The 25128-nt window shown below is 38.8% G+C and overlaps 1 long non-coding RNA gene across 2 annotated transcripts; it reads right to left on the bottom strand.

Annotated features, from left to right (window-relative positions):
• Positions 1-1781: 1781 nt before the first annotated feature.
• LOC134361203 (uncharacterized) lies at positions 1782-24769 on the bottom strand. 2 transcript variants are annotated; one of them, XR_010021394.1, is made up of 5 exons: positions 24685-24769; positions 23935-24042; positions 21643-21789; positions 17699-17849; positions 14250-14704 (listed from the first exon to the last, which is right to left on the bottom strand). It is a non-coding gene; the product is annotated as an uncharacterized LOC134361203 (long non-coding RNA). The 2 variants fall into 2 exon arrangements; XR_010021393.1 differs by lacking the exons at positions 14250-14704; positions 17699-17849 and adding an exon at positions 1782-1925.
• Positions 24770-25128: the final 359 nt, after the last annotated feature.

Genomic DNA, 25128 nt, shown 5'->3' with positions numbered 1-25128 from the left:
GCTCGTAACATTACCTGAGAAAGATGTTCCTGTAGCTGAAAATGAAATGATGTTACAATACAGTTGTTATCGTTGGGTTTTCTATTTTGATTTTCCTTTCTTTGTTTAATTTGATCTCAAAGGACAGGAGACTTAATCCTAAATTACAATTATTTAATGAAATAGATTTCACATGCTGAATTGAAGAAAATATTTACAGAGTTAGAAAATGTACTCATGTTTTATCTCCTGGATACAGATTGTTGAGAGGATGTCTTTGTATAATAAAGGGTTTACTGTACCAGCATTATAATAATTTGACGTGTTACATTTCATGAACCATGATAAAGATGAAATGGTGACACACAAAAAAATGTCTCGCTTTTGTTTCATGGTAATTGTATGTTTAGTTTTTCCAAGAAAGTGCCAAACTATTTTTCAGAGTGGTAATACTATTTTACTTTCCTACCATAAAAGCAACAGTATTCCAGTTTCTCCACATCCTTGCCAGCATTTGGTGTTGTTACTATTTTGTATTTTAGCACTGTTTAATTTTTATTGTTGAGTTTTGAGAATTCTTTATACATTGTAGATATTAATTGTTAGGAATGTGGTTTGCAAATATCTTTTCAGTAAGTAGCTTACCTTTTTATCCTCCTTGAGGGTCTTTCATTGAAACAACATTTTAAATTTTAATGAGGTCCATTTTTCCTTTTATAGATCATGCTTTAGATATCATGTCTACAAACTCTTCACCCAACCTTAAATCCCCAATTTTTTCTCTTGTGTTTTTCTGCTAAAATTTTATAGTTTTCATTTTACATATAAGTTTTTGATTAATTTTGATTTAATTTTTGTGTGAAGTGTGATACTTAGGTTGAAGTTCTTTTTTTTTTTAAATTCTTATGAATATCCAATTGCTCCTGTACCATTTGTTGTTTGTTAAAAAGGCTATCCTTCCTTTATCAGATTGCTTTTGCACGTCTGTCAAAAATAAGTTGGTTATATTTGTGTAGGTCTTCAAGTTTTAATGTTTACATTAAGTCAAAATATAAAACCTTTTGATTTCTCGTGGTCCATGAATAGATTGTAGATATCAATTAGTTAAGTCCTTTACTCCAAGGAGAACATCAGCCATGGTACAAACTCTCTTTTTAAAAAGGCAATGGGGAAAGTTCCTTTTCCATGAGAGTCTTCTTAGCACACAGAGCTGGATAAAGATGTTAACTTAATTTGTTTGTCCCAGAGACACTTGGGTTGGGTGTTTGATTTTCTGACAATCCCGAGCTGCATTCAGGGTAAACCGTCCTTCACCTGATCATAGCTTATTCTCCGTGACCACTGCCCTTGACCACCTCCACACACACATTTCCCCTGCATCCTATGGCACAGTCGCACTCACCCAGCCCACCACATCTCAGCCAAATGACTTGGCAGATATGCTGCCTCTTATGGTCTCTAGATTTCTTTGTTCTTTTGCCATTATAGCTCTTGCCCATGTGGTTGACTGGAAAGGAGTAGTATCCAAGTGGGAAGTCAGAGGGAGCCTGCAGCTGGGGCACTGAGGCAGGATGGAGTTGACACATTTTGTCAGCACTATTCTAACAAAAGGGACAAGGTGGTATGAATATTCCCACCAGTCAACCAGAGAACTACCTTGTTCAGATTGCATCTCCACCTCTTCGTCTTCCAAATTAATTTTAAAGAAACTGCCTGAGCTGTTTGATCTTTCTTTCCCTTCTTTCCCTCCCTGCCTGTATTAGTCCATTTCTGTTGCTTAAAACAGAATAACTAAAACGGGATAATTTATGAAGAAATAAAATTTATTTCTTATCTCACAGTTTTGTAGGCTGGGAAGTCCAAAATCCTGGGGACACATCTGGTCAGGTCTTTGTTCTTGGTGGTGGCTCTCTACAGAAGTGCAGGGTGTCACATGGCGTGAATGGCTGAGCAAGAGAAAGAACCTTCTCACTCACTCTCCTTACAAAGACTTCAGAACCACACTCATTACTCTATGAATGGATTAACCCATTCACAAGGACACAGTCCTAACAACCTACTCACCTCTTAAAGGCCCCACCTTTCAGTTACTGTAATAAGATTTTCCAACCTCTTAACACTGTTACAATGGAGATCAAGTTTCCAATACATGAACTTTTGAGGGACACATTTGACCCTCAGCACTATCCATCCTTTGCTCTTTTCTGCTCTTCTCTGGAGGGTGATTTCTTCTGATTCCTGCCTGAATTCATTCCATGGGAGGACCTGGAGAAGATGGGAGATCAGGAGGAGGTATTCCCTCTATTCGCTCCCTGATTCTACACAGGTTAATTAGTACCTGTGTCCTTCTACAATTATAACTCCTGACAGGTGACACCTTGTCTGTGGCTTTAGTTCTCATGTTTTCTCTTATGACCCCTTGAGCTTGAGATTCCTGTTGCCTGGGGTGCTGCAACATTCCACACTGGTTGTCTTAAACTGCCTTCACTTCTGTAAATCTCTTAATTAAAACATCATCAAAATGTCCAGCTTGGTAAGCTGCCAATCCTTTCCTGCTACGACCCTGTCTAACGGGCCTTCCAAAAGTGCTGAACTCACATTATCAAAAACTACCGAGAGGCTCCTGACTAAATTCTAAACACTGCAATAGATAAGTGGGTACACAGTTGAGTAGGACCACCTCAGTAGCAGTAGAAGGAAAAATTCTAGAAGGTAAAACATATAGCTCTTTACGATCCATGAAAAAAAGAATTGGCAGTTGGACTTTATTAAAGAACTTTATTAAAATTAAAAATGTGTGCTTTGAAACACCTTTAAGGAATTGAAAAGATAAACCACAGCCTGGGAGAAAATCTTTGTAGAGCAAATATCTGATAGAGGGATGGTATGCAAGTAGGCAAGGAACTCTTAAGACTCAACCATAAGCAAACAAAGAACCCAATTAAAAAATAAACAAAAGATCTGAATAGGCAACTCACCAAAGAATAAATACAGTTGTGAAATAAGCATATAAAAAGATCCTCACATCATACTTATATGCCAGTAGGAAACTGCAAATTAAAGCAATGAGATACCACTACACATCCATTAGAATGGCTAAAACCCATTCCACTCCGAGTAACAGAATTCTCATGCACTGCTGATGCAAATGCAAAATGTCACAGCCACTTTGGAAGATAGTTTGACAGTTTCTAACAACGCTAGACATACTCTTATATGTCCAGCAATCACATAAAGCCTGCATACAAATGATTACAGCAGGGTTATTTATAATTTCTAAAACATGGAAGAAATCAAGATGCCTTTCAAAGGGTGAATGAATAAACAAACTGGGGAACATCCACACAATGCCATATTATTCAATGATAACAAAGAAATGAGCTATCAGGCCATGAAAAAGCATGGAAGAATCTTAAACAAATATTGCTGAGTGAAAGAAACCGGTCTGAAAAGGCTACATCTTGTATGATTCCAACTATCTCACAGTCTGAAAAAGGTACAGCTAGGAGACAATGTAAAGATCACTGGTTACCAGCGGTTAGGGCACATTGATACTGCCATGGGATATACACAGCATATGCATTTGTCAACACCTATAGACTTGTACAACCCAAAGAGTAAAACCTATATTAAATGTGGACTTTAGTTAACAATATGTATCAATACTGGTCTGTCAACTTTAACAAATGTGGAGCTAATGCGAGACACTACTACCGAGAGGGAAAACCGTGAGGGGGAGGCAGACGAGGTGCATGGGAAATCTGTATCTTCTGAGCAATCTTTCTATAAACCTAAAATTGCTCTAAAAATTAAGTGTACTAAAAATAGTTATCTACTTTTGAAGCTTATATTGAGAGAGACAGAACCATACAAAAGATGATAGTGTAATGTAATACAGATCATGTAATACATACATGTGAAGTACAGTACTTCATACTTTATAGAGTAACAGAATTGGAAAAAGCTACAAAATGGGGAAAACCTGAGAGATTAGTGGCATTTCATCTTGCTGAATGAATTAATTTGTGTATAGAGACAATTTCATAAGTTAAGAACTAGTCTTAGATTTTTTTAAAAAATTATTTAGTGTTCAAATAAACTTACGAAGGTGTTATTTCCTTTTTATGGGAATCCAAAATTTCTAGATTTCACTTGACTTGCCCAGTGGATGTGAATGAATGAATACAGGTTTGAACACAGGACTTCTGACCCCAGTCCATTTCACCAAAGTTACAGGAAGAAAGTTATAGGAAGAAAGACCAAATATATGGGGAAGGAATGAGACTGAATATACTGACAGGATAGTATTTTAATTATAAGTACACAAAAAGTAAAAACCAAACAGATGCAGTGATTTTTTTGCTAACAGATACAGTGAACTTTTTTGTATGAATCTAATAAATAAGACCATGAAAGTCAATTTTACATTGTCAATTTTTTTTTTTTTGGATGGCATATTAGGTAGCAGGGGAAGCCCAGCCTGGGATGAGGTTACTTACCTGGGAATTAAACAGTGCTTTGTCCTCTGACCACTGCAAGAAAGTGATGGGCGGAGTGAATGGGGGATGAGGATGGGAGCCAAGGCGGAAAGGGTGTGTAGAGCCCGGTTTAAAGGAAAAACACAAGAGGTAAATGTCAACTATTATATAACAGAAAGAAGAATAAAAGACTATAGTCTCAGGTTCCATGACAAGATATTCGAATTAAATGTGATAGATACTAAGTAATAAGGTTTTCTCTGTGGGCCAGATGTTTCTCTTGGTAAACTGTAGTGTAGGTTAAACTTCCCCAAATATTTTGCATAAAATGGTTAAACCCTAGAAAAATACCCCATTCCCTACACTTACCATTCTAACTTTTATTAATGTTTCTGTTCTGTGTTAAGACATTGGTTTTTCTGAAAAGTCTTCTCTGGTTTTCATAAAGGCAGGGACTGCATCTGTTTTATTCACTTCTGTGTTTCTAATACCTAACCAAGTCCCTGGCAGATAATATGCACTTAAATTTTTAAATATATAAATGAACGAACAAACACATAAAGCAAATAGTCAGCATTCTGCATTTGCAGAAAAACTATTCTTTCTCCCTTTTTTGCCTGATACATGACTTTTTTAAGCCTATGGTGACTTTGTTAACACACAATGCACACACACACCCAGAACATTTGTTAGTTTTGGCATGAAAGAGTAGAAACTGTCTGCTGTCAGTGGTAAATTTCTCAGACAACACAGTAATCATATTTTCAACAATCTGCATAAATCTAGGAATAGTACATAAGAAAAAGTATTTAACACTGCAAAACCAGGCCTCCCCCAAGCATTAGTAAGTGGTCTTTCAAACCTTTCTATCTAGGCTCAGCCCACATATTCTCTTTATGCTTCATCTATGGCTAAACTATCTCACAAAATACTTGCTTCTTGCTCCTATATTAGTTTTATCTACCCTCATTTGTTTGTTTTTCTTATTATTAAATGATAAAGCAAATACCCTTTATAATGACCCATTTCTGCTTTTTGTATCTTGTGTGATTCTGATTCTACTGTGTCACCAGACTCTCTAGCTTAATTTCCTTGAACACCACTCCCTGTTGACTCCCTGCTTCCTCTTTGTCTTTTTGTTCCTTTATGCCTGATATGGAAGTAACAGGAAGAGTTTCTACATGTGTATCAATTAAGTTTGTGGTCTTCCGTAAGTAACAGGAAAGATGACTAATGATGGTTAAATAAATAGCATTTACACACACACACACACACACACACACACACACACACACACACACACACCCAGCCCGGGAAACACTGCTGCTGCTGCTTGCATTTGTGGTCTTCCGTAAGTAACAGGAAAGATGACTAATGATGGTTAAATAAATAGCATTTACACACACACACACACACACACACACACACACATTTGTGGTCTTCCGTAAGTAACAGGAAAGATGACTAATGATGGTTAAATAAATAGCATTTACACACACACACACACACACACACACACACACACACACACACACACACACACACACACACACACACACACACACACACACACCCAGCCCGGGAAACACTGCTGCTGCTGCTTGCATTTGTGGTCTTCCGTAAGTAACAGGAAAGATGACTAATGATGGTTAAATAAATAGCATTTACACACACACACACACACACACACACACACACACACACACACACACACACACACACACACACACACACACACACACACACACACACACACACACACACCCAGCCCGGGAAACACTGCTGCTGCTGCTTGCATTTGTGGTCTTCCGTAAGTAACAGGAAAGATGACTAATGATGGTTAAATAAATAGCATTTACACACACACACACACACACACACACACACACACACACACACACACACACACACACACACACACACACACACACACACACACACACACACACACACACACACACACACACACACACACACACACACACACACACCCAGCCCGGGAAACACTGCTGCTGCTGCTTGCATTTGTGGTCTTCCGTAAGTAACAGGAAAGATGACTAATGATGGTTAAATAAATAGCATTTACACACACACACACACACACACACACACACACACACACACACACACACACACACACACACACACACACACACACACACACACACACACACACACACACACACACACACACCCAGCCCGGGAAACACTGCTGCTGCTGCTTGCATTTGTGGTCTTCCGTAAGTAACAGGAAAGATGACTAATGATGGTTAAATAAATAGCATTTACACACACACACACACACACACCCAGCCCGGGAAACACTGCTGCTGCTGCTTGCATTTGGTTAGAGACTGAATGGTGTCAGGAAATCCTGTGTTCTAGCATTTCCCTGGTGTTGGTTGTCTCATGGTCTTGAGGTGGCTGCTAGAGCTCCAGACATCATGTTTGCATTTAAGGCAAAAAGAGAGAGAAAGAGAAAAAAAAAGAGAAGAATAAAGACAGGTGCAGTCAATTATACTTTTTATCTTTTTCCTGCCCAGAAAACTTTTCCCCATCACCGCTAAAAGACTGCAATTTAGAACTCACTGGTCAGATTGAAAACAGATGTTAGGACTAGTATGAATTAGAGGTTTTCAACCAGGGACAACCTTGCCCCCAGAAGATGTATGACAATATCAGGAGACATTTTCTGGCTTTTACAGTTAGGAGATGGGTGCTGCTGGCATTAAGTGGGTACAGACAAGGGATTCTGGATTCTGGTAACATCCTACCACATACAGGGTGCACCCCCACCCCTTTACAACAAAGAATTATCCCACCTCAGATCTCTATTGTGTCAGGGTATGAAACCCTGGTCTAACTCGATCCCTGGATGCTGGGCACAGTGTACCCCAAACAAAATTCGGGTATTTTGAGAAAGAAATAGGCGGAGCTATCAATACTAAACTAATAGTTTTGACCACCATAAATTCAGATCTTTTCCCAAAATATTCAAAACATTGCTCAGGCACAGACTCTATTTTGGCAGAATATTAGAAAACATGATCCTGATTTTCAGTTGGTCTGTATTTTTTTAATTAGGAAAAGATAAAAGTTTTGGAAGAGATTCTAATAACTATACAGCCCAACTACTTTATCTACTTTATTACAGAGGAAACAATTATTAATTTTGTATTTTACAAAAGCACAAAATAAACACTGAGACTATATTTATATTAATTAGAGACATAAGGTTACTGGCTAACCTGAATCATTAGTTTTCTCAAGGATCAATATCTATTCTCCCAGTTGTGTGAGTTTTTCCCCTTTTATCATCAGGCTCTGAGACTATGCCTTTACAATGATAAATATAAAACTGAGGATTTTAAATACATTTTTAAAAATTATACATCTATGGTAATAACTCTTTTATTTGGACCCCTGGGAAAACTACATGTGTGTACTATTTTGAAAGGGTTTTAAATATCAGCTCTACTTATCTTAGAGCTGGGGAGGGGTTATTAACTCTATTTTATACATGAAAAAACTGAGGCTCAGTGAAATTAATTGGCTTGTTCAGAGTTTCAAGGCTGGGAAGTAGCTGTACCTGAGACTTCTTGCTAAAAGTTAAGGCATATAATACTTTCATCCATTTTGTGTTCTGGATTATTTAATCAGAGAAAATCAAAGAACATATTAGAGTTACTGTGTTTTGGAGTGATCTGATCCTTGAGGGCTAAAACTGTTACAAAAATATCCCTGATTATTCTCCATGTTAGTTAGAGAATTTTATTTACTTATTTTTGTTTATTTACTCTTATCTCCATGACACACTCTCTCTTTTCTCTACCCTCAAAGGCTACCAACCATTGTCATGCATTTAATGTTCATCTCTAATGACATATTTTTGCCCACAGTCTTTAATTTTACATTTATTGTCAGAATTGAACACACAGTCAGTTGCCTTTATTTCAACAAGAATGTGGTTGAAACCAAAGTTGTGTTACTTTGGACTACATTAAGAATTTCCATTTCCATTGATTGAATTTGAGATGTGTACTTATTACCACTAGAATCTGCATTTCATTCTTTCCATTTTGCACTCCTCTTTAGAAAATAATATTTGTACAATTAAACAAAATATTTAACAAATGGCAAAAATGCAAGTACAAAACTGGTCACCTTATCAAAATGTAAATCTGACCATCAGCACCACAATCTCGCACACGTGCACACACACACGCATGCACACACATGCACATTGTTAAAGCTTCTTTAATCACTTCCCATTGCTTTTACGATAAAGACTAAGGTTTGTATGAAGGCAAATAAGTCCTGGCATAGCTCGGCTCCCACTCAGCTCTCCATCCTGACAGGGTACTGTGCTGTCTGGCACTTTCTGTGTTGCACCCACTCTGGCCTTCCACAATCCCTGCTTCTCACATGCTCCCTCCTGCCTCAAAGCACTTCCTCAGCCTAAACACCATCTTTTCTCACCTCATCCCTGTCAAGTTTATTAGTCCTACACATACCTGCTCAAATACTCTGATGGGAGTGTTTAGCACTATATACCTCTGCACTACAGTCCATGCCAGAGTTGTAATTTTACATTTGATTTAAGTGACCTTTTACTTAATATTAGTTGCCTCCTCTAGAACACAAATTGCTTGTTAACAAGGACTATTTCTTTTGGTCTTTCCTTGTATTGCCACAGACTGGCACAATGTCTGGTGCTTAATAAAATAATGACAACAAAGGACAGTTTGTCCTATTATATGTTAACTCAAAGTGTTTATTTTTCATTAGTAAGGCATTTGATGGGCATCAATAAATTGCACTCAAATGCCAAATACACAATACTGGAATACTGCTCTGCTATATGCTCTCTCTTGTTCTCTTTTCTGGGTCACTCCAACCTCCTGGGAAATTGATCCATTCTAAAGGCGCAATTACGGCCACCAGGGCAACAGTAAAGTCGCTTTACATTCAGTGACTGGCATGCTTCTTGTAAGATCCCTTGAGATGGGGTGACTGTGCCATTTCAAAATAGCCTCAATGGACAGGGAGTGTTTTGTTTCCAGAGTTTTGGTTATTAGTAATCATAAGATAGGTTGAATGAACATCATTGCCAAACACCTTTGAAGAAAGGGGCATGGGCAAGATCCAGGCTGATCTGAGACAGATTCACAGAGAGCAAAATATTATCAAAGAGACTGGGGAAGTGTTATGAACACAGCTTTCTTCTGGTCCCTGGGAACATCCCTCTTACATTCACTGGGACACTGGATTTAAAGAATCATTTATCTACCACTATTCCTATAACTCTTTTAAGACCACGTGTGTGGCCTGTATTTGCTGTTTGGCATACATTCCTTTATTCTCCCACATTCACAAACAATGGAAGAAGCTTTCATGACCCTCTATAATAAGTCAAGGGTTATATTGTTATGTATGTATTAGTCATTACACATAAACAACTCTGGGGATGAATATTATCTAAGCCAAGCTATTTCATTCTCTATTTGTTGAATGGCATGTGTCTTTCTTGTTTTTTTAATCTAATGACATTTATTTGTACCCTTTGCAGTCTCTGAATTTATAAAATCGTGGCTAATTCTACAAAAACATTCAAAAATTATCTTTTATAGGAAATCCCATCCATATTTTGGGGAAATAATTTAGGTACTTATGAAGAGTTTCATACAGCTCTAGAAGTGATGGCTAAGTGATAGCCTAAACTAATCCTTTTACTTAGAAATAAAACTGAATAATAATATATTTATGTGCTGATATTAAGCAATAGGCCTCTATAAGCTTAAATGTTGGGGGTATTAATTGGGTCCTTGGTTGCAAGCAAGAGAAACTGACATGCTAATTTATGAAAGAGAAATTTATACAAGATATGAAAATGTTTGAGTAAGGATTGAGAATGGGTGGAAGATCAGAAGCTCAGGTTTGCAAATAGGGTAGAAACTTGGGAGCTGTGAAAGGACAAGAAGCGGGGGGAGGATGGGATGCACAGCAACCTTCTAATTGCCCACACATCCTGAGCAGGAAACTGCCACTCTGCTGTCACCAAGACCTCTGCAGGGAATTACATCCAAACCTCTCTCTTTCTTACTGGGTGGTTCTGCCTAAGGAAATCTGCAGTTGCACTTAGACGGTGGCTCAAGCTGGAAAAATAGGGGATGGAGCAGCTGCGGGCTCACCAGGCATCTCTCTTTATATAATAATGGCAGAGCTTCTCTGAGTCGACTAGATGGAGCTTCCTCACAGCATGGTAGTCTCAGGGAAGTGAGCTTCCTGAGACAGCAGTTCAGGGCTCCAACACAAGAGTTCCAGCTACCAAGGCTTCACCTCAGAAATCACACAATATTATTTTCACAAGTCACATGCCTTCTCAGACTCAAGGGGACAGTAGTTAGACCCCACTTCTCGAAAGGGGAGTAGAAAGGTCCTAGACACTTTGGAAAGAACAGAGACATTGTCCTAGCCATTCTGGGAAAATGCAATTTGCCATTCATAGGATAATAGTATTTCATCACTGCTGTAGATTGGATACCACCCCCCCACCTACTTAGTCCCCACTGTAACTGCTGAGGGTGGGAAATCCTATTATGGTAAATGAAAGGTGGGGTCATGAAGAGATAATTGGATTGTAGGACCATGCAGTAGTGAATGGATTAATAATGGTGGTCAGGGCCGTGGTTCTGAGGGCTTTAAAAGAGAATGCAAGAGAGGTTTTTCTTTCTCTGCTCTGCCATTTTCTGCCATGGGAGATCCCTGGGTAACTGTCACCACCACCGAGACCCTCACCAGGTGTGTTCCCTGGACTTCCCTGAAAGTCCTTCAGACTTCCTGGCCTCTGAAAATGTAAGCAGTAAATTTCATTTTCTTATAAAGTACCCAGTTCCTGGTATTTTGTTATAAGCAGGAGAAATAGACTAATACAATCACATTCCATTTAGCATTATTTACAATATCCTCCATAGAGTGACTATAAAAATTCACATATTGTTGGAACTTTAAAAAGAAAGTCATCGTTCTGTTATTCTGATTATTTTAATGCAAGAATCTTGGGAAATATTAGTGTGAGTTTACTGATAAGGTATGTTCAATTTACTGGCATAACTACTTCAGGTTCAGAAGATTGCGCTTAATAAATGAGGGTTGAAATTAATTATGACTTTTTCTGTGACAGTTATAAAATACTGCTATCCAGAAAGACAGAAAAGTAAGACATTTGTAAATATTTGCTAAGTGTTTGTTATAACGTGAAAGATTGGTTCAAAGGATACTGACTTTGGAGGCAGAGAGATATGAGCTCCAATCAAGCCCCCACCACTTATTAGTTAAGTGACAACAAAGACTGTAATTGTCTTTTCTAAGCTATAGCTTTTCATCAGCAAAATACTACTCCTACCACCACTTGCCATGTAGAGTTGCTATAAAAATTAGATATAACGGAATTCAACTAACCCTAATAGGTCCATAGGCAACTGAAGAAAAGCCTAACATCAAGCCAACTAACAGAAAGTGGGAAAAACCCCAATGCTTCCAAGTACTAAGATAATGGATAATAATAGGACAAATGGTCAATAAAATAGAATCGGTTTTTACTTTTCATCCATCTTTGTTGTTATAGATTATATGAGAGGACTTCAAACAGTTAATGACAAAGGGAATCAAAATATAAAGGTAAAAATACAAACTTTATTTCTCAACATAAACTCCATCAACTTCAAGACACTTTTGTAAGTGATGACACCAGCCATTTAGTCTATCCCTAATAAACTGTGTATTCTGGGAAATCATGTCAAAGCAGTCTTTTTTACATTAAATGAAGAAAAATGGCTAACCTTTAAACATTTTTTAAGATTAGAAAACAAAAAGTCAAAAGGAGATGAATCAGGACTATAAGGTGGAAGCCTAATGATTTCCCAGAGAAACTCTCACAACATAGCCCTTGTGTGATGAGAGGAGTGAGCAGGAGCCTTGTTGTGGTGGAAAAAACTCTCCATTGAAGCTTCCTGGGCATTTTTCTGCTAAAGCTTTGGCTGACTTTCTCCAAACACTCTCATAACAAGCAGATGCTACCATTCTTTGGCCTCTAGAAGGTCGACAAACACAATTCCTTAAGCATCTAAAAAACTGTTGCCATGATGCTTGCTCTTGACTGGTTTACTTTTGCTCTGACTAGAGAGACCACATCCACCTTTTGGTGGCCATTGCTTTGCTTTGTCTTCAGGCTTGTACTTGTAAAGCCATGTTTCCTCTCCTGTTACAATTGTTCCATAAAATGCTTCAGGATCTTCATCTCACTTGTTTAATATTTCCATTGAAAGCTCTGCTCTTGTCTGCAGCTGATCAAGGCACAACAGTTTTGGCTCCCATCGAGCAGAAAGTTTGCTCAACTGTAATTTTTCAGTCACAATCGTGTAAGGAGAAACAGTTGAGATGTCTATGGTGTTGGCTATTGTTTCTGCTATTAATCTTCAGTCCTCTTCAATTAGGGTATAAACAAGATTAATTTTTCCTTGCAGATTGATGTGAATGGTCTGCTGCTGTGGGCTTCGTCTTCAACATTGTCTCATTCCTTCTTAAAATGAGTTATCCACTTGTAAATTGCTGAGTTCTTTGGGGCATTGTCCCCATACGTTTTTCATAAAGCATCTTTGATCACCATTTTTTCTCCCAAGCTCAGGATAAATTTGACGTTTTTGTTTCAGTTTTAGTAGAATTTATGTTGCTTTGATAGGGACTCTTTTTAAACTCCTCTCTTAACCTTCTTAGTGCCTCAGACTAGATTCTGTTCAGACATGTTATGAGAAGTTAATATGAGTTTATTCTGGTGCAAAAATTTTTTGAAATTCATCAATAGTTTTTTTCATAATGCGCATTTCCCATGAACTTTTTGAGAACCCATTGTACAGATCTTGCGGTGATTAAACCTAGGCCAAGCTAATTCTTAGCTGCAATCAAAATGACTTTAAAAGACTAACTGGTCTAAGAAGAAATTCTCGTACTAAAGTTTGTATGCCTGCTACAGACTGAGCCATAAATAAAGGAAGAGAAAGGACTTTCAGGATCTGGAAACTGAAAATGTAGTCATGTGGAAATGGTTCTTTTTCCTTCACTTCAGCAGTAAGATTTGGGATGTTGACCCAGTAGACAAAGTGATATACCTTCCAAATCCTTTCTTTGACTTTGAGGTGTAAACAGTGTGTCTTCTTGCCATTATTATCATGGCTTACTTTTTGACTCTGAAGACTACTGACTCAGAAGAGTTCATGTCTTCACAACCATGATTTAAAATTAGTCGGACTGCTTGATTCAAATCCCAGCCCCACCACTCAATGACTGTGGGGCCTGGTCAAGTTTCTTACCCTCTCTGTGCCTTGGTTTGCTCATCAGTAAAGTGAGAATATTGATGGTCATGAGGAAAACTAAATGAGACAATCAGCATCTAGCACACAGAAAGCACTCAAATATTAATACACAGTAGCTGCTACTACATTAAGGAGCTATTATTGCATATGCAATGAAGAAACCTTCCTTAAAATGATAATTAACTATAAAGTGTCCTATAATATCAAAGCATTAGATCATTTCCAGCTGCAGCAAAAATAAATGTAATGACATTTCTCATATGTAGTAAACTAAGTTATAGATTATACTCTTTACATCTTATGTCACTGCAGAATATTAAATTCAATAGTAAGTAGAGAAAAGCTTATTTATAGACTGTCCTTTCCTGCAAAAATGGAACTGCAAATGGATCCAATGTAGAAAGAGGGAAAGTGTGATAAAGTTCAGAGTAGAAAGCAAAATGTAGATACAAAAGAAAAGGAAAGGAAAAAGCACTGCATATATCTGCATGTCAAAAATTTCAGGGGGTGTTTCTTTGTTTTGTGTTTTTGTTGTTGTTGTTGTTGCTTTGTTTTGTTTGCCAAAGCCGAGCAGTCCACAGACACTCAGGCTGAGTCCCGAGCAGAGTCATCGACTAAACAACCATCTGGAAAGAAGACCGGTTTGGGCCAGTCTAATGGAAATAAACTTTTACTCTCTTGCTTCTAACTGGAAACAATTATGTTGTTCCATTTTCATGGAGATGGTGACCACTAGAAAGTTTGTGTTGTAAGAATAGAAACCAGCTATTTCTTTCCAAAGCCTCCATTTTTATACTTTAAATATCCTTGTCCTGGTTTGTGTAGCCTCTGTGCGGCTTTCTTCAGGTTCCCCACATTCACTTCTCTACTTCAATCCTTTAAAATCAATTTCCATAGAAAAGCATCAGAAACATCCACACACAGCACTTAGCTAAGTCACAGAAAAACACCTCCTGTGTTAATTTTCAAGAGAAAAAGAATAAAAGAAAGAAACAAACAAGAAGAGAAGGAAGGAAGGAGGGAAGAAAAAATATATCTATGGTGGAATGACAGATTGAGGTGACATCAGAATTTGAAAGGACACAGTAAACACAGTCGAGCTCAGCTACACAACTTGCGGGGCCAGTGCAGGATGAACATGTGGGGGCTTTCACCCAAAAAACTATTAAGAATTTCACAAATGCAGGAGGAGACCATAAAACCAAATGGGGAGCTCTTCTGTGCATGGGGCCCTATGCACAGACTGCACACCCCGAAGGTGGCCTCGAGTGTAGTTTCTTTGTCTAAAAATACTCCTCTTCATGAACCTTCATACTCCGCTTAAGGAAGAGAGACATTAACTGTTAGTGCCACCCGGGGTGACTCTTACTCTGATCTGATAAATTGCTTTTAGATGCTCCCACATTTGTCTAGGAAGAAGAGCTGAGTTTCCCTTCTACCTCTCCTCCTCTGACTAATCTCTAAAAGTTTTTAGGGCCTCCTGGGGGAAGAGTGGCACTGTACAACATAAGGAGCGAGGTCTCTGGCCCAGTGTCCCCTGGTCCTTCTATTTGCTGGTTAACATCTCCTGTGCGTCTGCGGCATACTCGATATTGGAGGCCAAGTCTGCAGCAGATTCACTTGGGATCTGAGAGGCTGCCAGCTCTTAGAGGGACTGTCATTACTAGATTTTTAAAAAGATAGGATACAAAGTTAATTTCTTCTTCTGTTTGTGGGAACTTGGGAGAAATATCACATTAACCAAAGACAAAACATAGGGGTTGTACCTTTCCTTTACGTATGAATACAGGCTGTGATTCACAAGAAATTTATAACCTAGTCAAGTACGATAGATTGTGTATGTTGAATGATTCTTGCATCCCTGGGATGAATCCTATTTGATTGTGATGTATAACTCTTTGTACGTTATTCTACTTGTGAATATTTTATTCATGGTTTTCCCATCTATATTCATCAAATATATTGGCCTGTAGTTTTCTTTTTTGGTGGTGTCTTTATCTGCTTTTGGGATCAGGGTGATGTTTGCCTCGGAATGAGTTTGGGAGAACGACATGTACAGGAAACTGTAGTTAACATTATTATTCATGGTGAAATACTTGAAGCTTTTCCAGAAAATCAGGAACAAGGAAATAATGGGCCCTCTCACCACTCACAAAATTGCACTAAAGTACTTCATACTTCAATAACAGAAGAAAATGAGATAAAAGATTACAGACTGGGAAAAAGAAATCAACAAAATTGTCTTCGGTTGCAGGTGATATGAGTATCTGCGTAAAAAATTCTAGTAAATAAATGAAAAAACTCCTGGAATTAATAAGTGAATGCAGCAAGACTGCAGGACACAAGGTTAATAAACAAAATTTAATCACATTTCAACATACCAGCAATGACCAAGTAGAATCTTAAATGAAAAACACAATACTATTTTTCAGCACCTCAAAAAATACAATAGTCGCAAATCATCTACTGCAGAAGAAATTAACATCAAGAACATACCAAATGTTTCACAGCTACACAACAAAACAGATAACTTGTTTAAAAAACAAGCAAAGAAGGTGGCTGACTGGTTACTTCCATTGGTTAGAGACAGAATTGTAACACCAAGTTCAAAGGTTCAGTTCCCCATACCAGGCAGCCACTCCAACACCACCCCCCAACAAAATAATAGCAAAGAAATTGAATAGACATTTCTCCCACCATGATATACCAGTGTCTAACAAACACACGATAAGATGCTCAACAGCATTACACATTAGAAAATGCAAAACCACAATGAAATATTGCTTCACACTCAATACGGAATAACAGGCTTCAGTGAAATTGGAACTTTAGTATGCTGTGGGTGGCAATATAAAATGGTGCACCCCTTGTACCATTTAAAAATATATATACTGGCTTCTCAAAAAATTAAAAATGGCATTACCATGTGATTCAGAAGTCCAAGTTCGATGTATATATCCAAAATAATTAATAGCTAAATCTCCAAAAGATATTTCCACACCAGTGTTCATAGCAGCATTAGTCACATAGTGAAGTGGTGCAAGCATTCCAAACGTCTATCCAAGAATGAATGGATAAATAAATTGTGGTATATACACAGAAAGGAATATTATGCAACCATAAAAAGAAATAAAATCTTGACATATGTTATAACAAGGAACAGTGAGGACACTATGCAAAGTGAAATAAGCCACTCACAAAATCACAAGTATTGTATGGTCCCAATGATATGAGTCAGATTTTGAGAAACAAAACTAGAATATCAGGTGCCAGAAGCTACAAGGAGGGGAAAATTGAGGGTTGTCGTTTAATGGATATAGAGCTTCAATATTCCAAAATAAAAAAAGTTCTGGACATCTCCTGCACAACACTGTAAAGTATACATAATACTACTTAAAGGTAAAAAATGATTCAAATGCTAAATTTTTTGTTATGTGTATTTTTCTTTACCAAAACTAAAATTAAAATAAATATTTTAAAAACCAATAGATGGAACAAACTAAAATATTTAAAAATATATGATTAATGAAAAAAAAAACTTGGGGAAAAGAAAAAGCAAAGGATTAAAATGTAGATGAGACAACAACAAAGAAAAATAGCAAAACGGCAGACCTAAATCTACCCCTTTTAATAAGTAGATTAAATGGAATTAGTCTAAATATTCTACTTAAGGCGAAAACTATCAGATTCGATAGAAAAGTTAAGACCCAATAATATGCTGTCCAGAGACATACACTTTAAATACAAAGACACAGACTGAAAGTTACAAAACAAAATTAAATTAAAAGTGCTACACAAACACTAATTATGAAAAGCTTAAGTGGAAATATTAATACTAGCCAAAAGAAGCTTCAGCACAAAATATATTACCAGATATAAATGGAGCACTGAAGGATGTGGGCCACAATATTGCCTATCACAGCATGGAAAATGGAAAGGAAATCTCAACCTCTCAGGGCTCTGCCAAAGGAGAATTCTGTCAACAATGGGAAAAGTGCTAGCTGGTCTCCTCTCTCTGCCACTGAGAAAATATGAGAAGAAAGATAAATTAAAGAAGGTTGAGTAGCCAGATCACTAAGATGGTTAGAGCACAGTTTTGATAACACCAAAGCCAAGGGTTTGGATCCCCACATAAGCCATCCATCAGTCAATAAATAAGTAACAATAAAATAAAGAAAGATGTTCAAATTCAAACCAAATTTAACGAAAATGTAAAGGAGCCAAAACTTGCTGAGTTCAAAAGAAAACTACTTTTCACCCCAAGTTTTTTCCAACAAAATATTTTCAAAGACACAAACTACTTTGTTTCAAGAATTACAGTGTTTTGTTTAAAAAAAAATTTCCAGTATTCTAAGTACCATAGGGTGTGATACATAGACAGTGCCTGCTAAATAAAACTCCTTAAGAAATAGCTGCCTCAGAGAGAAAGCGAGGTCAGGAAAAAAAGGGCCTAATACAGAGGTAGTAGCATTGGTATAATGGATTACAGTACACTGGAAGCCCGTGTTTTTTAGAGATGTACAACGGTAATTTCCTGTATCAAGAGAGCGTGATTAGAAAACAAATTTTTTAAAGGGTCATTGGATTTTCAACTATTATAACTTAAAAATAGGCAAAGAAATTGGTCAACTGCAAACAGGCTTTTAAGAAAAATGGATTTCGACACAGAATAGTGAGAGCCCAGAGGGCACAGTGTAGAAGCAGGAGACATTGTTTGCAGACATAAACACGGGGCCCTAATCAAAGAACTAAACCAGGTGCCTAATGCACACAACCTACTGCTCAAACCAGTGCCTGTAGGGTACTGCCCCTTACTACCCACTGTGTCTGAAGGGAAGTGCCCACATGTTTATGCCATTCTCCTCAATGTGAGCTGGCCACATGTTCAGGAGATGAAGATAACAGGTCACTGGACATGATTTACTTGGCTTTTCAGTCAATTGTATAACTGTAGAACATTTCCAGGGCTCTTGACAGGGGCAAAATACATTTTGCATGTGCTAGAAACTTGTGGCCAGAGAGCCAACTGTGGTCTATTAAAGACCGCTGCAAAGTCTTACTATTCCTCTTATTGAGAGGTGGAATCTAATTGTCTTCCTTTTGAATCAGGGATGCTCTTAGTGATGTGCTTGACTAACAAAATGTGTTAGGAGACATGTTTTGGTATCTGAGTATAGATAACCAGATGCCTCACAGCCACTTCCTGGGCCTCTTGGACAATTGCCGTGGGAGAAGCCAGACAAACCTGACTACCCTGAGACTGCCAGACTCTGAGGAAGACCACCTGGCCACAAAGAGAGGGCTGGATGTCTGTCCCCAGCTGCTAGTGTTCTTCCATGTGAGACCAGACACATCATGCAGCAGCCAACCTACACTGCCCTTTTACAGTCTAAGGAAGAAATTCTTATTCTAAGCAACTTGGTTTTGTATCACTTTGTTACACAGCTGACCACTGGAACACCAAACATGTCATTAGAGACCACAGACAGTACTCTGATATCCAACAGGAAGCATGTAGGTTCACATTGAACATTAGGTCCAAAATAAAACCAGCATTTCACATCTTACGTTACATCTCAAACTCTAACTGAGAATGTCAACCTTCAGTTAACTATTTTGTCACTTTTCTTTCTTAACCGACTGTTAGCTATGGTTGTAGTTTATAAACATACTGATGACTAATGCACACATCCATTTTTCTCATTCATTTCTAAGTCATTACCTGAAATAGAATAAAATACAATATGTAAAAAAGTTTAAAAACATGACAAGTCTTCTTGAACTAGAAACAGAAAACTGTACAGTAAGAAAAACTACACGTAGAATCACTGACATAAATTTATTGAAGCAAAATGTACACATTATGAAAATTTGCAATTTCTGTTATTATTCTTTGCATGCCTTTTTTTTTTTTTTTTGTCTTTTTCGTGACCGGAACTCAGCCAGTGAGTGCACCGGCCATTCCTATATAGGATCCGAACCCGCGGTGGCGGCGGGAGCGTCGCCGCGCTCCCAGCGCCGCACTCTCCCGAGTGCGCCACGGGCTCGGCCCTTTGCATGCCTTTTTATTGGCTCTTCATGAATGTCCCACTAACTCCTGAAAGCTTTCTCCCCTCAGACTCTTAAGGATGTCACCACAGGTGCTTGTTACAAGCACAGGTCACCAGGGGTGGAACCTCATCACCCAGGAAACTTGCCCTTCAGGGTTTTACAAGAATATTTCCAATGGAACAAAGTTATTGTCTTTCTAAGTACCAACACCTCCTCCCCCATATAGGCAGTGTATACAGAAATCTGAATAAATGAAAACAACAAGCAAACAAAAGTAGCAAGAACTGACACCACAAAGGATTAGACATGAGAAACAGGGAAGAGTCCAGAAAACATCCCATTTCACTGGCTTGGGTCACTGCATAGATCATAGTGATACCACATGTAAGAGAAAAGAAGTAGATGTCATTTTCATTTTGGATTTGTTGACCTTAAGGTACCTTTTGAATAGCTACAAAAAGCAGTCAACAGCGAGTTGAACCTATGACCCTAGGAAAAGAGTAGAAGTAGGAAAGGGTGGAAGCTAAACAGAACCAAGAGTGCAAACTACAGAGGAAGGAATCAGTCAACAAGAAGAACACAGTGAGAAGAATAGCACCCAGAATGAAGCCCTGTGATGAGCAATGTTTAGAAGAATTCAAAGAGAGAAAACCATCAGTAATGGCATGAGAGAAACTAACTAACACAGAAGAATTTCCATGACAAGATCATGAACAACAGCTTCAAATGTGTCAGAAGATTCACGTTAGAAAAAGACTACAGAATAGGCACTGTATTTCGCTGTAATTTATGTGATAATTCCATGTTTTATCCATGAATCAAGTAAAGTCTTCCAAATCTGTACACAAACCACAGGACTTATAAGTGAAGCCATCCTGAACCAACAGCCTCAATCACAGAACCACATCACTAAAGCTACATTTGCCATCCAGGTAACACTAGCATGAAAACTGCCCAGCTGAGGACATTAAGCATGTCGATCCATAGAACTTCAAGGAAATAAAATGGCCAAATATTTGAAACAATTGCATTTTGATTTGTTCTTACACAGCAAATGCTAAATAATACAAGAAAGCCCCCAGAACTTGGTATATTTAAACAAAATTCTGTAGGTGAGAAACTCTTAAATTACATGAAACCTTACAGTCTGCTTATTCAGCAACATGTGCCTTAGCACTCACTAACCATTTCCGCTGTGGAAAGCTATGTGTTTATTTCCAGGTGGGCAGTCAAAAACATTCTAATAGAAATGGAATTTCAGAATTTAGTGCCATGGCCAGCCCGTGACTCACTTGGGAGAGTGTGGTGCTGATAATGCCAAGGCCAAGGGTTTGGATCCCCATATATGGATGGCCGGTTAGCTCACTTGGGAGAGCATGGTGCTGACAATACCAATTCAAGGGTTAAGATCCCCTTACCAGTCAGCTTTTTAAAAACAACAAGAAATTTAGTGCCAATAAATCCTCATATCCCATGAGAATTTGGTATATTCTCTTCTCAGGTTCCATTCCAATCATGTAAAAAAAAAAGTGTCAGCCTTTTTGGCATGACATTAGAAAGACCAGAGACAAATTTTTAGTCAACTTAGATACTCTGAATTATTATATCTTTGTATATCTACATGCAAACTTGACCTCATATATATGTACATTTCCTTCAAGCTAAGGTTTACTCATTTCTACTTTTCCATTTTAATTCATGCTCCCCATAATACCCAGGTAATACAGTGAAAAAAATGAAGAATAAATAAAGAAACAACTCACCAGAGATTTATCTACCTTTTCTTGCTCTTGGAAATGCACAGTGCACTCTGGCAGCTTAGCTGGGAGAAGAGGGAATGGAGTGGATTAAGGAGAGAACTGTTGTGGCTCGACCCCAGATTCTCCTGACCAAAACTCTCAACACATTAGCTGAAAAAGACAAACAAACAAGAAGCCACCCTGTGAGACAACAATCCTTTATGGTCAATAAGTTGCATCAAAGAACCATTAAATGTGCATCTGCAAGTACATTAATTGGTACGCATTAGACACACAATTTATTTTTGGAGTTAATAAAAACATACATTACCTACTGATTTAGCAAGAATCAACATTACCTAAAATAAAACTTCACCATTTAAACTAAAGAAAAACACAGTGTGTCATTGCTAAAACTAATGCCATAGAAATATAGTTAGGCTATATTAACTATTTTCATATTAATACAATGACTCCACACATGACTCCAGATAAGTGTTTCCACTACAACACATCTTGTTTGTATGTACCTAAATATTTGCTTAGTACGCATCATGCAACCCAACATCTTTTACTCAAGATCATACAGGTAAAAAATGTACATTGTGGGGCCAGCCCATGGCCCACTTGGGAGAGTGTGGTGCTGAAACCAAGGCCAAGGGTTCAGATCCCCTTCCCGGTCATCTTTAAAATAAAATAACATAACATAACATAACATAAAATAACATAACATAAAATAACGTAACATAACAACATAAAATGAAATAAATAAAATAAAATAAAATAAAATGCACATTATGTGTATTTCTTTTGGTACACTATTCCAGTAATAATACTTAGCGATGGACCTCCCAGCACCCAAACCCTCATGTAGTATGCTCTGACAATGAACTGGGCTTTCCTATGTGACTTGATTTCGCCAACAGCACATTAACAAATGTCATGCAAACATAAGTTTGACAAGTACTGGCCACTGGTGATTGCCTTCTTAAACACAATCATAGAGTGAGGAAGCTGGGGCTACACTTTTGGAGACAAAGGGCCCAGCCAAGAGTCAGCACAAACCACAGGATACGTGAGTGAAGCCATCTTGAACCAACCAGCCTCAGTCAAGTCACCAGGTGACTAAAGCTGAACTGCCCAGTTTAAACACAACCAAAATATGGATTCATAGAACTTCAACATGATAAAATGCCTAGGTTTTTAAAGACATTTGGGTTTTGATTTGTTCCTTACATGGCAAATGCTAAATGATACACCTAAGACCCCAGAACTCAATATGTTTTGAACAAAATTATGTGTGGGAAAACACCTTAAATTATGTCAAATACAATCAATAAACCTTCAAAACCCCACGGACAAGTTGTGAAAATTACAATGAATGTCAATTAAGAGGACTTCATTGAGGTTCCTGGCGCTAATGCAGGCTATGTGAACCGATAAAACCAACTGCTTGCACAACAGTAAACTATCGTTCAAGATTTTCTGTTTTTTGTTTTAATATCATGTAAAAGTTGTTTACTTTAAAAACATAAAAAGTGTCAGTTTCTTATAAGTTAGTAGTGAACTGTACCAGAGTACTTTCAAAAGTTCATGGAAAAATATAATTAAAAGAAAACTGGGATCTCTCCATGAAGTGTTTGAAGCACACTAGTATTCTAATTTTCCCATTTAAGTAATGTAAAATTGACTCCTATATAAATATATCGGCAAAATTTGTGATTTTCAACAACAGAATACTGACATTAAAGGAAGTACTTGTTATTTACTCTTTGTGGTGACATGATCCACAGAAAGCGATGGAGATCAAAAAAGGATAAGGATGCCTAAGGCAATGTATGTTAAAGCATACATTGTTTTAAGTTGACTTCAGCATTACAGAAGTAATCTCAACAGTGAACAAACAGTTGTTTTGATGGAAGTGTGGCAAAATGGAGAACAAGCAAAAAGTCAGGATATGTAAGATCAACAAATCATGTTACCCTGGGCAATCCACATTTCCTCATATCTAAGAATTTTCACTTTTCTTCCAAGATAGAAATACCTCGCAAAATATTCCTGAACTACCAGAAAGAAACTATGAAGATATAAAACCATCAGCATATCTCTAGATGCCAAAATTGGCGATAGGCTGGGTTTGAGAGAGCTCAGACACTTGGAACAATGAGGGAAGATTGAAGGAATGAGAGTGTGTTCAGAGAGCACTGCAGACAGATACTCTCAGCTGTGACATTCCTGCACCCCACAGAAAGCCTTCGAACCTCTTCAGTGACTAGCGTGGGCTATGAAAGCTGCGCCTTTCTGGGACTCTTTTACCTCTGCTCTGAAGCAGTCCTGAGAGGGTTCAGGCCACAGTGATCTTCTCTCAGGTGGGATTCCTCTTCCTATTCATAGGGCGTCCTCCTTCAAACTCTGTCACAGCTCCTGTACCCCAAAGAAAACCAGACTGTCATCCCATGCCCCAATGTCCCTCCTAGAAGTCACTGTCCTGGAAACAAGGTTGTATATCAACTTCTGTAAATTCAAACCAGGAGTGCTAGGCAGGCTGCATAGTGCAGGAGGGACCAGAAACGACCTCCTGAAGAAACAGAGACACCCACGACCACAGCAGCCACAGAGGAACAGTCTGCACACACCTCACAATCCCAGATTCAACTCTGGGATGTCCACACGCTCACGTTACGGATGGCGAAGTGAACTTCCCATAGGTCGGTACCAGGTTCCTGATGGCGGAGCTGGAACGTGACCTCCCCACACCTCCCAGGCTCGCTGTCTTCACACACCCCCACCCACGTTCCCGTCGCCACCTGTGACCTGAGCCCCCGTCCTGGGACATCTGGAACCGGCTTCTGCACACCCAGCAGCGCCGTCCTCTGACGGAACGTCTGGAAAGCTCAGCCCGGGCGCCCCTTCCCCGGCTCGGCCCGGCCCAGGTCCGCGCTCCCGCCGCACGTCAGGCCCCGCACGCCCCAGGCCCGCGGCGCTTCTGCCCCCAAGTGCCGGGACAGCGTCCCGCTCCCCAGGGCCCCCGAGGCCCGCGGGCTCCTCTTTCTCCCTCTCACCCACCTTCAGGGACGGACAATCCAACATCAGGACCTGAGGAGCAGCGCTGGGAACAGCGGCAGCATCCGGAATCCCCACACAAAAGATGGCGAGTGCTCGGAGCCGCACATGCGCAGAAGGAACCCGGAAATCCCTGTCCCATAGGCGTCCTGCGAGGGTGACGTCATTGGAAGGCAAAACTACATTTCCCAGAAAGCGAGGGGAGCGAGGATGCACATGCGCAGAAGAAACACCCAAGCCCTATACTCCTGTGCCTGTTCCGTTAGTGGTCAGTGAGACTACATTTCCCAGAATACTCTGGGGCTTTACATTAGGAAACAAACGAGAAATTTTTAAAATTTTACCCTGCACGGAGTACTGCTACCGGGAGTTCAGTCCTCGTTAGATCAGGACTGGTCTCCAACCAGTCAATAGACTAGTCTCTATTCCACAGATGTGGAATTCTGA

This window comes from Cynocephalus volans, chromosome 12 (assembly GCF_027409185.1).
Source record: "Cynocephalus volans isolate mCynVol1 chromosome 12, mCynVol1.pri, whole genome shotgun sequence".
Taxonomy (NCBI): Eukaryota; Metazoa; Chordata; class Mammalia; order Dermoptera; family Cynocephalidae; genus Cynocephalus; species Cynocephalus volans.
Note: the sequence above shows the minus strand (reverse complement) of the source record. Positions and strands in the feature narration are given on the sequence as shown.